The sequence below is a fragment of the Trachemys scripta genome, chromosome 9, assembly GCF_013100865.1.
Source record: "Trachemys scripta elegans isolate TJP31775 chromosome 9, CAS_Tse_1.0, whole genome shotgun sequence".
Classification (NCBI taxonomy): domain Eukaryota; kingdom Metazoa; phylum Chordata; order Testudines; family Emydidae; genus Trachemys; species Trachemys scripta.
Window position 1 is genome coordinate 62,239,385 of NC_048306.1, and position 14,630 is coordinate 62,254,014.

The 14,630-nt window shown below is 42.9% G+C and overlaps 1 protein-coding gene across 2 annotated transcripts in view; it reads right to left on the minus strand.

Moving 5' to 3' along the window:
• The window catches only part of PIK3CB (phosphatidylinositol-4,5-bisphosphate 3-kinase catalytic subunit beta), a 205,981-nt gene extending 197,073 nt beyond the window's left edge, over positions 1-8,908 (minus strand). Inside the window, exons 1-2 of one of the 2 annotated variants that reach the window (XM_034780766.1) lie at positions 8,559-8,908; positions 5,385-5,437 (exon numbers count right to left, since the gene is read on the minus strand). The gene's annotated coding sequence lies outside the window, so the exon portion shown is untranslated. The remainder of the gene's footprint in view (positions 1-5,384; positions 5,438-8,558) is intronic. The other variant, XM_034780765.1, reaches the window with a different exon arrangement.
• Between the last annotated feature and the right edge of the window lie 5,722 nt (positions 8,909-14,630).

A 14,630-nucleotide genomic window follows, 5' to 3' on the forward strand; every position in this document is an offset into this window, starting at 1 on the left:
ACACCTGGCAAGGGACATAAAAGGCAATAAGAAGAGGTTCTTGAAATACATTAGGAGCAAGAGAAAGATGAAGAAAAGTGTAGGTCATCTACTTAGTGGGGAAGGAGAGCTAATAACTGATAACATTAAGGTAGAGATGTTTAATGCCTATTTTGCTTCAGTCTTCACTAAAAAGGTTAATGATGACCGGCTCCTCAACACAATTAATATTGACAACCAGGGGAAGGAATGCAAGCCAAAATAGGGAAAACAGGTTGAAGAATATTTAGATAAGTTAGATGTATTCAAGTCAGCAGGGCCTGATGAAATTCACCTAGGGTCCTTAAAGAACTAGCCAAAGCAATCTTGGCACCGTTAGCAATGATCTTTGAGAATGCCTGGAGGACGGGAAAGGTCCCAGAAGACTGGAGAAGGGCAAACATAGCACCTATCTTTAAAAAGGGGAACAAGGAGGACACAGGGAATTATAGACTAGTCAGCCTAATTTCAGGAGCTGGAAAGATAGTGGAGCCAATTATTAATCAATTTGTAAGCACCTGGAGTATAATAGGGTTATAAAGAATAGTCAGCATGCTTTTGTCAAGAACAAATCATGCCAAACCAACTTAATTTCCTTCTTTGATAGGATTACTGATCTAGTGGATTGGGGGGCGGGAGAGGAGGAGTCAGTAATGTGATACATCTTGATTTTAGTATGGCTTTTGGCATACTTCTGCATGGCATTCTCATAAGCAAACTAGGGAAATGTGGTTGAGATAAATTTACTATAAGGTGGGTGCACAACTGGTTGAAAGACCACACTCAAAGAGTAGTTATCAATGGTTTGCTGTCAGACTGGGAGGGTTTTTCTACTGGGATCCCGCAGGAGTTGGTCCTGGGTCTGGTACTATTTGATATTTTTACTAATGACTTGATAATGGAGTACAGAGTATCCTTATAAAATTTGCAGATGACACCAAGCTGGGAGGGGTTACAAGCACTTTGGAGAACAGGTTTAAAATTCAAAATGACCTTGCCAACTTGGAGAATTGGTCTGAAACCAACAAGATGAAATTCATGAAGACAAGTGCAAAGTTCTTCCCCTAGGAAGGAAAAATCAAATGCACAGCTACAAAATGAGGAATAACTGGCTAGGTGGTAGGACTGCTGAAAAGGATCTGGGGGTTATAATGGACCACAAACTCAGTACGAGTCATCAATTTGAAGCAGCTGCAAAAGAGGCTAATGTGATTCTGGGGTGTATTAACAGGTGTGTTGTATGTAAAACAAAGGAGGTAATTGTCCCGCTCTATTCAGCACTAGTGAGGCCTCAGCTGGAGTACTGTGTCCAATTCTGGGCACCACAATTTAGGAATGATGTGCACAAATTGGAAAAAGTCCAGGAGAGAGCAACAAAAATGATAAAAGGTTTAGAACAGCTGACGTAGGAGGAAGTGTTAAAAAAACAGGGCATGTTTAATCTTGAGAAAAGAAGACTGAAGGGGAACCTGATAACTTGTCTTCCATATGTTAAGGGCTGTTATAAAGAGAACAGTGATCAATTGTTCTCCATGTCCACTGAAGGTTGGACAAGAAGTATTAGGTTCAATCTGCAGCAAGGGAGAGTTAGAAAGTTTTTCATAATATCTAACCTAACTATAAGGGCAGTTAAGCTCTAGCCTAGGCTTCCAAGGGAGGTCATGGAGTCCCCATGGGAAGCTTTTAAAAACAAGTTGGACAAAGCCCTATCAGGGATGGTCTAGGTCAGGGGTCGGCCGCGTTTGGCACGCGGCTCGCCAGGGTAAGCACCCTGGCGGGCCAGGCCAGTTTTATTTACCTGCTGACGCGGCAGGTTCGGCCGATTGTGGCCCCCACTGGCCGCGGTTCGCCGTCCCGGGCCAATGGGGGCAGCGGGAAGCGGCGCGGACGAGCGATGTGCTGGCCGCAGCTTCTCACTGCCCCCATTGGCCTGGGACAGCAAACTACGGCCAGTGGGGGCCGCGATCGGCTGAACCTGCCGTGTCAGCAGGTAAATAAAACTGGCCCGGCCCGCCAGGGCGCTTACCCTGCGAGCCGCGTGCCAAATGTTGCTGACCCCTGGTCTAGGTTACTTGATCCTGCCATGGCGCAGGGGGCTGGACTAGACTTCTCGAGGTCCCTTCTAGCCCTACATTTCTATGATTCCTCACATTTGTTATGCTCTAGGAGGAAGCCCAGTAATAGACTGACATCATCAAGTTGTCCTATGTAATCTCCTTATTCTGCTTAATTGGTATTTTTAATTAAAAGCTACATGCAGTATTATTTGCTGAGATCAGAGGTCACAAAGAGGGTACACAATGAATGGGTACTAGATTTTCAGAAATGTATTTGTAAATCAAGTCTTCCTTAGACTAAAAAAAATCAAGCTGAGCAAGATACCTCTTGTATATTTAAATCTATGCAGTACTCTGATGGTGGGTGCATATGAAAGTAAGGAAACACAGGTGGTTATTTCCATAGCCTTTTTTTTTTTTTTTTTTGTGCAGCTGGTTTTAAAAAAAAATGATGGGGAGAGGGGTGGTAGCAGGAGCATGTGGAGCTGAAATATATCATCACTTTGCGTAGGCCATGCTATTGACCCTGTCCATTTAAAGCACTGAAGCTATGTTTAAATTTGGGTTGGGATAAGCTGTGTTTTTCATCTGAGTATATACCAAGTTAAACAAGCTATCTGTATTCAAAGAAAAAAGAGGCTGAATAGAGTTTGCTGGAACCAAAAATAAAATCCATCTCCACAGTGAGACCAAGTGAAGAAAATTTTAGCCCTCTCCCCCAAATAATTTGCTTTGAGAGAGCTCTAAGTGACTGAAAAAGAGCAATGATGGGGTTATAAAGGAAGATGCATTTCACCTTGCTCTATAGAGGTTACTACTATTCCCAATATACCACAGCCAAAGCCAATATGTTTGTCTGTGTCTAACCTCCCTGCCTCACTTGACATCAACAAATGAGATGACAGTAAACTAACTGAGGAGAGATTAATTTCCTGTGATCTCACAATCCCATTGCCAACACCACTCTCTCATGGAGGAAAAAAAAGAGAGGTTCTCACAATTTTAACCCCCATATGCTAATAAGCCATTTAAAAAAAGAAAAATGGGAGAGGCAGGATAGATGCTGAAGAGCAGTCTTCTGGTGTCACAATTCCACAAATCTCTGAATTTTGTTTTATGTGAGCTAGTAATCTTCTACTTGTACTGTTTGAGAAGAATCCCTTTTCTCTTGGAATTTTTAAACTGATGCTGTAGATTGTTGAACTGTCACTGTGTTCACTTTTCTATGCTATTTTCCTATTTATTTGTCCATTTTTACAGGATGTGGGTCCACTGGGATGCCATCAGTAGGTAATTTTACACAGTGCTATGCAGAAGGCGGCTCACAGTTGGGTGTGACTTGCTGAATCTCCCAGGAGGCAATGGGATGAGTTAGGTTATCTGTTAGATCTTTCATTTTAGACTAGATTCTGGTTCCAGGCCAGAGCCAAACATCATTTCTCCCCAAATAAATGTACATCAGTGCTGCAAAAACTGTGTAATGAACACACACATGCTGGCTGACCATGGTCCTGCCAACAAAGTTGTGTCACAGCCATGCATAACCTGAACAGAGGGGGTTGTAGGCAGATCAGAGGGGTAATCTACTCATAAATATGCAGATCAGACCTTCAAAGATTACCACCACTCAAAAAATATACCTCCATGGTACAGACTGTTTCTTTACATATTCAAAGACAATACAGAACCCAGATAAAACAGTTCTCCTCCTGGTCACAGCTCCGAAAGATGGTGTTTATGTGAAGTCCAAAACAAACAAAAAAACTAATTCCTGTGATTTAACAGAAGTGATGTTCTCAGTCTTAAGGGGTAGTGAGGTAACATATGCTAACTTTCTATTGTCTGTTTATGGTACCTTGCCTTCTAGAATACAGGGTGAGAGCATTGATCGTGGTAGCTGAGTTTTAAAATGGAAAAAAATGGGATTATATAAGCCAAAAGTCACCCCCAAAATAGTGTAAGCCTTAGGTCACTGTTTTTTTGGGGGGAGGGGGGAATCTTTTAATCTCAGTGAGGAAGCCTTTCACATGAAAAAATTTAAAATAAAAAAACCCAGCAATACTTCAAAAGTAGAAGTGATGGCTGTTCGGCTTATCATCCCCTGCAAGACTGGTTATGGTAATCATACAATGTATGCTAAGTATACTACATATTCCAAGCTACCTGAAAATAATTAATAGTTCATAAATAATCTTCCCACAGCTGTTTCAATGACCACAGTGTTTCTATTGATTACACAAAGATATTTTTTTAAAAATTCCCAAGTAGTAAAACTGAGGTCACATATACAGAAAATATAGAGAATCACTCTACTTGTGGATCCTAAATACAAATCCTATCTCTTTATCTTAAGGGCTCCCTTGACAAGTGTAACTCACTTTGTGGCCCATACCTGCAGTTTGAAAATCACTCTCTTGATGCCTAAGACTACACAATTAAAGTCAACTGTGCTTATAACTGAGGCTCCTAGTTGACGGTGACTCCTTAGCCACCTTATGGTTCTGATTTTCAGCATGCTGAGCCCCCATCACTCCAATGATGTCTATGGGAACTCAGCACCTGTGAAAAATCAGGGCTTAACTGCTGCGAGATATAGGGTGTTGGGAAGAACTAGCAGCAATGTTCAGCAAATTCCTTTCTTCTCTCAGTTACATTAGTATGGAAATAGTGGACAGTAGGTTAGCATATCTCAATCAGTGTTTAAGTAAATAGCAGTGTGAGCAGGAGGAAGAGGAAATGGTGAATAAGGTAGAGGAAAAATGGAAGTGAGGAAGGTCAGAAGGTTATTTATATTTTTACAATATCTTTAAAATAAAGTTCCACCCTATGGAGAAATATGTGGCAGAGCAAACCTTTCAGCACACAGGAAGATAGGAATGACCATACTGAAGTAGATCTAAGGTCATCTATCCAGTATCCTGTCTATAACCTCTCTCGGTGCCAGATGCTAGATACATCCACATTAATATTTGGCAAGCCTAACTTGAGATTCTCCTAGACCGATCTAAAAAGCTACTTGTTACTACTATCCACCACAGACTTTCCTTTTTGTTAAAGCAGCATTGCATGAAAGAGAAGAGAAATCTACGCTAGAAGTAGGGAAGCTGAAATGACAGAGCATACATTATTTGTGACAGATCAAGCCAAGGATAAAACTTGATATAATGTACAATGTCATCGCTTATCTTTCTCCTGGTTCTCAAAACATTGCATTTGAATGTGTGTGTCATGAGTGTGCAAAATCAACTTGGCTTGTGAACTGGACTGCACAGGTGCTAACACTAGCAGCGTAAGAAAGGGGCCACTTACTCAAAGCAGAGTCTTGGAGGGTGATTCTTAAGGCCCATGCAAGCTTCCTAGTCCTGTGGAAGGAAGTTCTACATTAGGATAACATGGCAGGGAACATTTCACTGGTAGGTCTTTCTATCCCCCTACAGCACTGGCTTCTCTATGGCTCTTTACTAGAGCTAGTCCAAAAAAAAAAAAAACTTCAATTGAAATGGTTTTTTGAATGGGAAATTGAGCATGACAAAACAATGTTTTTCATTAAAAGTTTCTACTTACGGCAGAAAATTTTGACTTTATGTTGAAAAACCAAACACTCAAAAACGGAGACATTTTCTGTTTTCAACCAGAACATCATGCTGAAAACCAACACACTTCACTCTGGGAAATGCTGCTGTGGTTCCACATGGGAGTCCTCATACTCCTCTGAGTCAGATCCCTGCTTGGACTACACTTCCTATGATGCACCACGGTCAGGGACTCCCATGATACTGGAGTGATTCACCAAGATGGGAGACCACAGTGCAGCCTGGAAGATGAAGTCTGGTTAGGGAGCCTGCCCCATAGAAGAGAATGGGGCAATGAATCACCCAAACTCAATTCCCAGGAGGCACTGCGGAAGCATTCTGAAACAAAAGTTTTGGTTTTTTGAATTTTCATTAAAAAATTCAAACAAAAAAAATTTAATTTCTAAATTAAAAACCAAAACCAAAAAACCCCAACCTCCACACCTGACCACTCTTGCCCCCTGAAGGAGTCCCGGAGACTTCTGCGGTCAACTGTGGAGCCAACTGCATTAGAAAGAGATAGGGAGTCCAGCAATGGGGATATTAAGTGGGAGCTCCCACCAAAAAACTGGTGCTTGTGCAAAGGTAAGATGAAGGATTGCAAGGAGCTTAGTTGCTGCACTTCAACTTCCTTTTCCTGGGGCATTTCTTCAGTCTGTGGACCTGACCCTTGCTGGCGGACAGCTCAGTTTCAGAGCTTGCCTACTCTTATTCTCCACATGGGACCAAAGTTAACAGGGAACAGGACAAATTGTCCTGACATCACCAAGCACTGGCATATTGTTTTTTAGGTTTAGGTATAAAACCAGCTACTGATACATCACCTACAAAGCATCATTTTAATACAGGCCCCAATCACATGGAAATGCATACCCAAAATGTAGTGCCACTGAAGTTTTATGAGCTCTCTTGCAGGCTGTAATGGTTACAAGAAGTAAACTATATACACCTCTACCCGATATAACACGACCCGATATAACACAAATTCGGATCTAACGCCGTAAAGCAGTGCTCGGGAGGGGGGGCAGAGCTCTGGGGGGGAGGGAGGACGCGCGGGGCTGCGCACTCCAGCAAATCAAAGCAAGTTTGATATAACGTGGTTTCACCTATAACGCAGTAAGATTTTTTTGGCTCCCGAGGACAGCGTTATATCGGGGTAGAGGTGTATATAAGCAGACTCTCAGCTTCATGCTTTAACAGCTCTTCAACTAAAATAACCTGCAGCATGCTACACCTCTCAACACAATGTAGTGCCTGAAAGGGACACATTACAGCAAGAATCTCTTCAGGCCAGTTAGGAGTCAGAGGTCTATTTGGGAGGGAGTCTGGCCTGCTGGGTAAACTGAGTCATGGGTTATTGAGTGGATGCTTTCATGAGGAGTCACATCCTGAGACAATGCGAGAGTTGGGCTAGGCCCAGTGAGAGGTTTAGCTGGGAAGGAAACATGGAAAGTGAAGATATCCAGAGAAAAGCTGGGTATGCTAAAGAAAACAAGCAAGCAACATTAAATGCTTTCTGTTACTAAAGAACTACGGATTATAGCTTTGGACAGTAAATATGGAAAATGTTTAAGGAAACAGATAACACTAGAGAAAATTAGGACATAGTTTAACTGATGAAGGGAGTGAGCAGGACATTCTTCCCCTCCCCATACCTGCCCCAAAGGCCGTAACCCACATTGGAGGAGAACAGGAGGAGCAGCAAGCTGACAGATGGGTGGAACTTTGAAGGTGCTGCCAGTCACTGTTCCACATGCACAGACAGGGGTGGTGGGGGGCTTCCTGCAGTGAAGGTGGCAATTTGGCAGCTTTCCCCAAGGGTGCCCCCCTCTTGTCTTGCTTCTCCTCCATCACCGCCTTACAGGACATTTCTTGAAGCTGTTGATTCTTCCCTTATGGGGGCAACAGCTCTGGTGGGTCCCTTGGACTTGCGCCCCCCCCACCTGCCCAAGAACCACAGAGGCGCCTACAGTGGATTTACATCCCTGAGGGTGTGAATCAGGAACTTATACAATTGACATCCACTGAATGGAAACTGAGTGAGCAGATTGCTAACAAGATGAGAAAAGCCATCCATGGATGCAGGGCTATCAAGTAGGGAGACCACACATGAGGGTGGGAGGAGAGGCAAGCTACAAAAGGGGGCACAATTCTCCTCCAACTGAAATCAATGGTAGTTTTCTTGATGATATGGGAACAGGATCAGGCCATATGGCAGTTCTGCTTCTGCACTCTGCCTTGGGTGGTGCCTGTAATGTGGGGGAAATCCCAGGGCTTTCATAGGCATTAAAACAACTATGAAAAGTCAGTGCCATCTCCTTCATTTCTGCACTAATCAGAATAATCATACTGTTGGCCAGAAGCTGGTTCCCAGAACGTGTTAACAACAGACCTTAAAAAATGAAAAAGCTCAGGAAGTCTTTTAAATAAAAGAATCTCTCAGCTATTAAGTACTTAACACCCCATCCAGATAGAATGCAATCTCTTTACTCTTTCTGGCTTTAACAATTTAAGAATTTTTCAATCAATATTCAGCAAAACAGTGCATTACCAGTGATTTTCTTTCTAGAAGTGTTAACAACATTCATCTCCTCTCCCTTCATCTAAAACATTTTGCTTCTATAGACACAAACTCAGCTGGCAAAAATCAATTCATTCCCAGTTTATTATAGTCCTAGCTCCTCACCACCTACTTAACTCCTAGCAAAGTATCTCGTCTCTCTGTAAATTTAAGCACATAAACCACGACGAAAATCAGGTCAGGCTGTAACTTTTGAAAACAAGGCTAGAAGAGGTGAGGAGACACGATTTCCTGGCTAGCTGATGTAACACTTTATAAATAGATGAACAATCACTCCGAAAGCCTGTTTTTCTTGTAAAGAGGGGAGCGGGAAAGAACCTGCTTTCCTACCCTTGTTCCGGTCTCTGGATCAGATCCTCTAGGAAGGTGGGACGTAGCTGTCCTAGTTTGTGTGTGTTCTCTGGCCAGGTTTCCACAAACAGACACGTAAATTACACAGAGGCTCCACTTATCAGCCCAGCTGGCGTTTCATTCTCCGTCATGTTCCTGCAGCACACCCAATTCCCCTTGAAGTTTTAGTCCTTCAGTCTCCCACGGTGCATCAATCCAAGGTAGAGGCTGAACCTTCTCCCTCTCAGATTTCTACCAAGTGAACAAGTAAAAGCTGATAAAGGTCTGAGCTCCTATTGAAACAGAATGCCTTTGTCAGCCTTCAGAAAGCCTAAATAAAAGATGGGATCTGCCAGTGACTGGTATGTAATGAGTAAACTCCTCCTCTTGGCTGGCAGGGGGAGGGTGTTGGAAAGATAGAGTGACTGTGAACAGACTGACTTCCTGTTTGGATGAATACAAAGGTAGAACTGCTGTGCTGAATTAATATTTTCAGCAGTGTTGTACACAAACACCCAGGCACATACGCAGACTCTTAAAACAAAGGCTGCTCCAAGTACACAAGAGCCAAAATGCACTGATATTTTGAACCAAAACTTTCTTTAAATCAATTAAGTAACTACTATGGGCTTCAAATTAAAATCTGATTAAAACAGATAGGATACCAGTTGCAGTTTGAGTGATTACAAGATTCTCTTTCACTCTGGAGCTTCTGTGGACAAAGCAATCGGGCAGTGGTGCTAAAGTTATGGTTGAGGAGGCGAGGCCCTTTCATTTCAACTTTTAATTTTCAGGCTCTTACAGCTTTTCAGAACTTTACCTTCAGTCTGATTGTGTGTTGTTAGCTGTGTGCGTGCAGCTATTCTCAGCCCAAAGGTAAACTCTCTAGGAAGTTGAATAGCGTATACCATAGTACAGATTGCTGCATGCATGCCAGGAGGGAGTTACAGTTGCCATGGGAAATCATAACCTTTCCTGAGTTTATTTTTATTACATTTTCAATCATAATGTGCCATTATCAACATTTTTAACATCAAATTATATTAAACACCACCCAAGTTCTAGTTCCCCCTCCCTCAGTTTCTTTCAAATTAAAATCCTAAAGATTGCAATGAAGCTGTTGGTTCATCATTGGATGGGAACATCCTCTTGCCTCAAATGAGCTGGGTGGAAAGGACTGGGTCACATGAAATTCTGGGAGGGCCATAGACCCGGCTCAGCTTCAAGGCAATAGAGGGCACTATGTTACCAGGAAGAGGAAGTGTTGTCAGGAGGGTAAGAGAATCAGGCAAACAGCAGACCGGGCTGGGACAGCTGAGCATCCTGTATCTTGCACTCCTACCTACCTCAGCCTAAAAGATACCAAGTTGTGTGCCACTGCTCAGAAATGGACATATTGACCACAAATCAGAGTCTACGGTCATAGACAAGTTATTTACAAATATGCAAATCAGTTCATTAAATTTGCCTAAAACATCCCAGGGAGCTGCACAAATCTTGGCAGCTACGGACTGGAGGCTGTTTGCAGAGGGAAGGCCAGGAGGGTGAACCTGCAAGCAGGAGACATGAGCCCACCACTAAAGCTGGATAATAGGAGGACAACAGAGAGCTGCCCCTCAGCGAGACCAATGAAGGGAATGTCCTCTGTCAGTGGGATCTACAGGCAAATGCTGAATTGCCTCCTAAGAGGCCTGGACTAAAGGAACCCCCAGTTGCAAGCTTGGGAAGCCCCCCAGGGCAATGTGTCTCCTCTCCTTGGCTGCTGTGGGGTGGGGTGGGATGGGATGGGAAGGGAAGGGTGGTCAAGGTAGGTTACTGTTCTTTTCTGCCAGCACTCACATCTGTACTTAGCAGACGTGTATATTTCATGGGAGAAAAAACACAAGAGTCACTCCAGCTCTTGCAGCAGAGTTCATGATACACACAGCACACTACCAAATCTCCAAAAGGGACTAGAATACCACAGCACTATATGGACACCCTCTAGTGCAGGGGGTTACATTGTATTCCATCGGTTTATTCCCAAAGAGCTCTACAAGGCTCCACAGTACTACACCATGATATGACACATTTTGTTTTCCTGCCAGGAATGAAGAAGTTATTGGAATAGCATTTGCAAAAGTATCTCCAGTGATCTGAAAACCAACCTACGCCACTGTCCTTATATTGTCATTATCAGGCCTGCTCAATGAACTGCAACCAGTATTGTCAACTCACAGGTTTTTTTTGTGAGTTTGTGATATTTAGTGTTTTCAGTAAATCTCCAGTTTCTGGAATCATGCGATCACGCAAGACTCTCACCTTTCTTTTTCTTTTTTAAAAAGTAAGTTTCTACTTCTTGTGGTTGTGGAGAAATGCCTAATAATGTGATTCCTAAAGACACAAAAACCAGAAAGCAAGTAATAGGAACACCAAATGTATTATTTATCTTTATGTACAGCACCTCGCACAATGGGGCCCCAATCCTGACTCGGGCCAGTAGAGGTGCCATTGTTGTAATACAAATAATAATTACTATTAATAAAAGAGAATCAGACCCATTAAGCTTCTTGTCTTTATGCTTGTGAAGAAAACCTTCTGAATGTGACCCAATGGCAATGTTGTTTTTCAGACAACAGACAGCCTGTCTGCTGTCTGTCATATCTTTCATACTTTTAAGACCCTATTATCATTGTACTTTGGCATCGTTCATATCAATTTACTTAGCATTCAGAAAATCCTGATAATCTTATCACTGGTCTCTCACCATTTCAGTTTCTTTTGTATCCTTCTTTCTATATAACACTGGCTTTTTAAAATTCGTCTCTTTTTTTCCTTCTTCCTCTCTTATCTCTCACCAGCCCCTCTGAAGGCTGACCCTGTTGGTTTTATTGGAGGGAGGCTTAGTGAAGAGATGGGTCTTGCCTCATTACCTGAAAGAGTGAAGAAACTATATGCATATTTTCTGGAAGAAAGGGGAAAGCAGAGTTCCCAGGGTCATATCTGAATTCCATACTTGATTGTGTTCATGTTGTAATTCCATACATGTGCCTGTCTGCACTTGCCTGGCTGTTATCATGTAACGATATTAAATAGGTTGTTACAATGCTAATTTTAAAAAAAATTAGACCATACATAGAACATAACAACTACAAAGATGATGTTGCCAACCCAAGCTTTCAAAAATCATAAAGTTTTTGTATATAAAAATTTTCTTCCTGGTTTCTGAGCCTTTAGGTCACACTTGAGATGCATTTTCAAGATCTTGTCTGCAACCACGAGCGCTAGAAACTATGTTTTTTAAATGAAAGCAGAGACTCGCACATAGTCACATGGGGCTTTAGGACAAACAACTATCACATGACTCAGGATAAAATTGCAAGGGTTGGTAACACTTCGGAGAGTTCATACTTCTCTGGACCTGAGGTAGATGTTTGCATTTGCACTGTGTCCTAACCGGAGCTTTGGCCACTGTTTGAGGTTGAGACGGCACCAGAACAGGCTGTTCTATAAAGTATCAGGTCAGTTATCAGATAATATCAAGTTCCACACTAATGAAGGAGCAGACCAAGTTGCACCAGGAAGTAATCATTTTCTTCATGTATCTCAAAGCAAAGAATTTAGTGGTAAGAGACAAGTGTTTGCGTAAGATCTCCTACGCCACCCACTGCACAGTCAATGTCACAGGAGTATGTCAGGGATGGGCAGCACTCAGACAACCCCGAACTGAGGAATAGTCCTTTGGGGACCATAGCCAGCTGGTGTAGGTTAAAGCAAAGCCCAGGCTGCTCTAAGCTGAGCAGCAGGGAGGAGTGGGACAAGAAGAGAATGAGAAATGTAACCTGCTCCCTGATAGCCCCCCCTGCTGCTCCCACAGCAGCAGAGAGTCTGGGCCTATGTCTGCTTTCTAAGGTCACAGTCCATACTGATAGTCAACTACTTCCATCTATAAAACATGCCTGAGTGCTGACAGAGGCAGGCATGCTACATTATTCCCAAAACTTTGACTCTCTTTTGAACTGACTTGGTATTTATGAGTACCCAGGAGCTGTGAGTTTTTTTGATCTACAGCTGGGAAGAATGAAGATCACAGGACTACATTATGACATGACTGTCAGGAAAACAGAGAAATTATTATTCACTCTCAGGAAAGTTCATGACAATCTCATTAGTTGCTACTTCTGTCACTGTGTTAACTGAAGCTGCCTGTGGGCCAAATCCCAAGACCCTGACTCAATTTTTTCCAGGTCATATTCAAACAAACTCCCTTTGATAACAACTGAGGGCAAGATTCTGATACCCCTTTACACAGATGCAGAGTATTGGGTGAGCATGCAAGGGGCATGAAGACAATGCTGAAGCTGCTTGAGTCTTGTGTTACATTAAGGCTCCCACTGTTTTCAGTGAACTGGTTATTGCATCAGTGGGAGTTTCCCCTCTATTTCACATTGGTCCTCTTCCATCATGAGACCAGTTTTCTGAAATGGAGGTTCAAGGCAGCCAGTTCTAAGGTGGACCTGCTCTTCCATGTTCCTGTACGCTGACTGTAAATAACTCTGCTCCACCGGTTTAACTCTTGTCTGAAGATGTTGGGCTCTGAGGTCTGCTGACTCATACTGCCCAGCCACGAGGCTAGTTCGCTGTTTATTTGGCACTCTCTGTAGGAAAGTGGGTAGCCTCCACCCTGACTAACCTGCTTGTAGTCTTCCATCTCCATAATTACACGGGAGTCTTTACTCTGGGGCTGGGTAGGTGCCATTCACTTCCCTTTTTTAAATTCAAAGCTAACTTTTTTGTTACTTTTAAAGAGACTAATTCAGAGTCTTATTAATTGCATTTATACAGACCCAACCCTTAGTATCCACCTTTCAAAATATTTGTTTTAAAGATTATGACTTAAATCCTAGTATTAAAACCCCCAATGAAGAGAAGCTACTTATTCATGGGAAGTCCTAGTCATGCTTCATCAGTGCTGCTCACAATGAGGGCTTCTTCCACTAAAAACAGTTTAGAGGAATGTTTATTTGATTTTAAAAAGTTACTAGAATTAAAAACTGGAGTGGACACATTTCTATTGATCCTAAGTGCTATAAAAGCTTAGTTTTACAAAACTGAAATTTGGGCCTAATTTGACACTGCAGTGTCCCTTTAAAGCATTAGATACTGTCCACATGAAAAATATCCACCACACTGAGCAGATCAGGTGGCAACAGTTTCCCCTCTAGCCTAAGCAACTTCCACCATCTTGGCTCACAGCAACTTACTCTAAATTAGTACCGTAAGCAATACAGAGCATGGGCCAAATACAGATCTAGTTTAAGAAGTATAATTCCATAGTTACATCAGATGAAATCATCTCCTGTTTTAATCCAGTGCTTTTGAGTAATTTCATTCACTTGAATCCCATTAAAATCAGGTGCTCAGATACCTGGGTGATGGACATAGTATAAGTGGTGTGCAGCGCCATCACCAAGCATGACATTTTATTAAATTATCAAATTAGATAATTTGCATATTTGCAAATATTTGTATACAAACCATAAACTTTGACACATCCTGTCTCAAGCAGTGGCTGGGGTAGAACATGGAGCTGCACAAAACATGGCAGCTGTCACTGGGGGCGCTAGAGATGGGTGAACGCTAAAAGTTGTCAGGGGATAGCTGGGTGAGAGCTGACTGATCTGGGCACTATTTGGCTGCCTAGGGAGTAATAGTGGGGGAGGGGGGTTGGGAGAATCTGCATTGGTGCTGGATGAGTTGGTGCTGGGGTGGCTGGATGCTGCGTGTTTGCTTGTTGCCTGGGGTTACTGAGGTGTATAGTGGAACAGGTGGGTATTAGGATGTATGTGGCTGCTGGAGGGAGCCTGCTACTGCTGGTTCTTGAGGATCAGGGAGTCAAGGGCCTCTCCTTGTGCTTTGCAGTTGCTACTGCTCTCAGTTTCTCTTCCCAGCTACTCCTTTGTGGCTGGGATCCAGAGTAGGAGCAGAACAAGGGCACCTGGCTGCCTGTTCAATGGGTGGCCAATGGGCAGAACTGCAGGCAAATGCCTACTGCCTCCCTGAAGCTCAGCTAGGTGTGTGAGAATCCAGGTG